The sequence below is a fragment of the Osmerus mordax genome, unplaced genomic scaffold, assembly GCF_038355195.1.
Source record: "Osmerus mordax isolate fOsmMor3 unplaced genomic scaffold, fOsmMor3.pri Scaffold_61, whole genome shotgun sequence".
Lineage (NCBI taxonomy): Eukaryota > Metazoa > Chordata > Actinopteri > Osmeriformes > Osmeridae > Osmerus > Osmerus mordax.
This window is the reverse complement of record NW_027120618.1, coordinates 25,001-30,000: the sequence shown is the minus strand read 5'-3', so window position 1 is coordinate 30,000 and position 5,000 is coordinate 25,001.

The window sequence follows — 5,000 nt, the reverse complement described above, 5'->3', positions numbered from 1 at the left end:
AAAAGCGCCCCCAACCGGCCGTTTCGGTATACGGGGGGCCGCCCGGGAAGTGCCGTGGTCGGGGTATGGCTCAGGGGCTCGCTGGGGCTTCAAAACGGCCAAGAAAAAAAAAATGACCCAAAACACGCCACCTACCGGCCGCTCGCGGGTGCCCGGGGTCGGGGTATGGGTCTAGCCTGTGCCGGGGCTTCAAATATGGAGAAAAAAAAAATTTCAAAAAAAGGGCCCCCATCGGCCCCCCGGGTAGTGCCGGGGTCGGGGGGCATGATTCTGGGGCGCCCCAGAGCCAAGTAGGCGCCTGGAGGAAAGGAAAAAAAAACTTTAACTTTTTTTTGACCACCAGGGGTGGGGGGGTCTCATGCCCCATCGGGTGCCCGCCCCGAGTGCCTCTCAGGCGGATACATTTTCACCCGTGTGCGGGAGACACATATGGTGCATGGTCCGTGTATACACCATATGTGTAGTATGGGCAAAACCACTGTAAAGTCATACTGCCATTGACTTCCATTCATTTTCCCAGGATGACTTATATACTCTATGGTAGCTGTCTGGTGGACTGGGGGCCGCGACAATGTTACGCTTGTAAGTCAGAAGCTGGGAAATGCACTGCGAAGCTGGGAAAACCGTTTTTCGAGCTCATTTTCGGTTCCGCCCAACGGATTTTGATCAAAATAGGCTCATTCGAAAGGTATTAACCGGGGGCACACGGAAAACCGGGACTAATAACGCGCACGTGCGCGTGCGCGAAACGGGAAGCAAAAGAAAACTTCAATCGGAGCTACAACCGTGAACCGTCGCAGATAGGGCGGAAATTTCAACGCACGTCGCTGCGTCTCACTCCAACTTAAATAACAAAACTGTCCCCAGCGAAATCGGTTGGATAAAACGGAAACGGGAAGCGAAAGAAAACGTTAAACGTCAACACCGAAATGGCTATCGTCAATTCCAATGTGAAAACAACTCGCACGTATGTGTCTTACTCTAAAGCAGTGTATAAAACTATCCCCAGCCAAATCAGAGCTACGCAACGAAAACGGGAAGCGAAACAAAACTTTAAACGGAGCTACCGAATTGGAAATCATCAATCCTGGGAAAATAACAACTCACACGTGTGCCCCTTATTCTAACTTGAATTTAGAAACCGTCCTCAACAAAATCCCACGTTCGGGTGAATAACTGTGAATTTTAAGGCACATGCCTCTCTGGGCTGGGAGAGTGCATTCAAATAGGAGAAATTGGCTTCATTTAGAGGCATCTCCACTTAGGGACGTCGTAGCACCTTAACTCGGGTGGCGTTGGAAAGGTCTGGTCCAGGGGAACACGGGCGTGTCAAGTTTGCCACGCGCACGCGCATCCCCGCTAAACAGGGGCCAAAACAAAACTTTAAACGGAGCTACCGAATTGGAAACCATCAATCCTGGGAAAATAACAACTCACACGTGTGCCCCTTATGCTAACTTGAATTTAGAAACCGTCCTCAACAAAATCCCACGTTCGGGCGCAAAACTGCACGTTTGAGGCCACATTTTCAATGATGCTGGAAACTTACATTCAAAGCTGGGAAAATGTGCTCATCTACAGGCATCCCCACTTAGGGACGTCGTAGCACCTTGACTCGGGTGGCGTTGGAAAGGTCTGGTCCAGGGGAACACGGGCGTGTCAAGTTTGCCACGCGCACGCGCATCCCCGCTAAACAGGGGCCAAAACAAAACTTTAAACGGAGCTACCGAATTGGAAACCATCAATCCTGGGAAAATAACAACTCACACGTGTGCCCCTTATGCTAACTTGAATTTAGAAACCGTCCTCAACAAAATCCCACGTTCGGGCGCAAAACTGCACGTTTGAGGCCACATTTTCAATGATGCTGGAAACTTACATTCAAAGCTGGGAAAATGTGCTCATCTACAGGCATCCCCACTTAGGGACGTCGTAGCACCTTGACTCGGGTGGCGTTGGAAAGGTCTGGTCCAGGGGAACACGGGCGTGTCAAGGTTGCCACGCGCACGCGCATCCCCGCTAAACAGGAGCCCAAACAAAACTTTAAACGGGGCTACGGAAAAGGGGAGAGCTTTTTCGGGGACAAACACCACTCACGTCGGTGCCCCCTGTTCCAACTTGAATTTAGAAACCGTCCTCAACAAAATCCCACGTTCGGGTGAATAACTGTGAATTTTAAGGCACATGCCTCTCTGGGCTGGGAGAGTGCATTCAAATAGGAGAAATTGGCTTCATTTAGAGGCATCCCCACTTGGGGACGTCGTAGCACCTTAACTCAGGTGGCGTTAGAAAGGTCTGGTCCAGGGGAACACGGGCGTGTCATGTTTGCCACGCGCACGCGCATCCCCGCTGAACAGGAGCCCAAACAAAACTTTAAACGGGGCTACGGAAAAGGGGAGGGCTTTTTCGGGGACAACCACCACTCACCTCGGTTCCCCCCATCCCAACTTGAATTTAGAAACCGTCCCCAGCCAAATCCCACGTTCGGGGGCAAAACTGCTCGTTTGAGGCCACATTTTCAATGATACTGGAAACTTACATTCAAAGTTGGGAAAAGGTGTTCATTTACAGGCATCTCCACTTAGGGACGTCGTAGCACCTTAACTCAGGCGGCGTTAGAAAGGTCTGGTCCAGGGGAACACGGGCGTGTCAAGGTTGCCACGCGCACGCGCATCCCCGCTAAACAGGAGCCCAAACAAAACTTTAAACGGGGCTACGGAAAAGGGGAGAGCTTTTTCGGGGACAAACACCACTCACGTCGGTGCCCCCTGTTCCAACTTGAATTTAGAAACCGTCCTCAACAAAATCCCACGTTCGGGTGAATAACTGTGAATTTTAAGGCACATGCCTCTCTGGGCTGGGAGAGTGCATTCAAATAGGAGAAATTGGCTTCATTTAGAGGCATCCCCACTTGGGGACGTCGTAGCACCTTAACTCAGGTGGCGTTAGAAAGGTCTGGTCCAGGGGAACACGGGCGTGTCATGTTTGCCACGCGCACGCGCATCCCCGCTGAACAGGAGCCCAAACAAAACTTTAAACGGGGCTACGGAAAAGGGGAGGGCTTTTTCGGGGACAACCACCACTCACCTCGGTTCCCCCCATCCCAACTTGAATTTAGAAACCGTCCCCAGCCAAATCCCACGTTCGGGGGCAAAACTGCTCGTTTGAGGCCACATTTTCAATGATACTGGAAACTTACATTCAAAGTTGGGAAAAGGTGTTCATTTACAGGCATCTCCACTTAGGGACGTCGTAGCACCTTAACTCAGGCGGCGTTAGAAAGGTCTGGTCCAGGGGAACACGGGCGTGTCAAGGTTGCCACGCGCACGCGCATCCCCGCTAAACAGGAGCCCAAACAAAACTTTAAACGGGGCTACGGAAAAGGGGAGAGCTTTTTCGGGGACAAACACCACTCACGTCGGTGCCCCCTGTTCCAACTTGAATTTAGAAACCGTCCTCAACAAAATCCCACGTTCGGGTGAATAACTGTGAATTTTAAGGCACATGCCTCTCTGGGCTGGGAGAGTGCATTCAAATAGGAGAAATTGGCTTCATTTAGAGGCATCCCCACTTGGGGACGTCGTAGCACCTTAACTCAGGTGGCGTTAGAAAGGTCTGGTCCAGGGGAACACGGGCGTGTCATGTTTGCCACGCGCACGCGCATCCCCGTTGAACAGGAGCCCAAACAAAACTTTAAACGGGGCTACGGAAAAGGGGAGGGCTTTTTCGGGGACAACCACCACTCACCTCGGTGCCCCCCATCCCAACTTGAATTTAGAAACCGTCCCCAGCCAAATCCCACGTTCGGGGGCAAAACTGCACGTTTGAGGCCACATTTTCAATGATACTGGAAACTTACATTCAAAGTTGGGAAAAGGTGTTCATTTACAGGCATCCCCACTTGGGGACGTCGTAGCACCTTAACTCAGGCGGCGTTAGAAAGGTCTGGTCCAGGGGAACACGGGCGTGTCAAGGTTGCCACGCGCACGCGCTTCCCCGCTGAACAGGAGCCCAAACAAAACTTTAAACGGGGCTACGGAAAAGGGGAGGGCTTTTTCGGGGACAACCACCACTCACCTCGGTGCCCCCCATCCCAACTTGAACTTAGAAACCGTCCCCAGCGAAATCCCACGTTCGGGCGAATAACTGTGAATTTTAAGCCCCTTTTCCTCTCAAGCTGGAAACGTGCAAAGTTGGGAAAAGGTGTTCATTTACAGGCATCTCCACTTAGGGACGTCGTAGCACCTTAACTCAGGCGGCGTTAGAAAGGTCTGGTCCAGGGGAACACGGGCGTGTCAAGGTTGCCACGCGCACGCGCATCCCCGCTGAACAGGAGCCCAAACAAAACTTTAAACGGGGCTACGGAAAAGGGGAGGGCTTTTTCGGGGACAACCACCACTCACCTCGGTGCCCCCCATCCCAACTTGAATATAGAAACCGTCCCCAGCCAAATCCCACGTTCGGGGGCAAAACTGCTCGTTTGAGGCCACATTTTCAATGATACTGGAAACTTACATTCAAAGTTGGGAAAATGTGCTCATCTACAGGCATCCCCACTTGGGGACGTCGTAGCACCTTGACTCAGGCGGCGTTAGAAAGGTCTGGACCAGGGGAACACGGGGGTGTCAAGTTTGCCACGCGCACGCGCTTCCCCGCTGAACAGGAGCCCAAACAGAACTTTAAACGGGGCTACGGAAAAGGGGAGGGCTTTTTCGGGGACAACCACCACTCACCTCGGTGCCCCCCATCCCAACTTGAATATAGAAACCGTCCCCAGCCAAATCCCACGTTCGGGCGAATAACTGTGAATTTTAAGCCCCTTTTCCTCTCAAGCTGGAAACGTGCAAAGTTGGGAAAAGGTGTTCATTTAGAGGCATCTCCACTTAGGGACGTCGTAGCACCTTAACTCAGGCGGCGTTGGAAAGGTCTGGTCCAGGGGAACACGGGGGTGTCAAGGTTGCCACGCGCACGCGCTTCCCCGCTGAACAGGAGCCCAAACA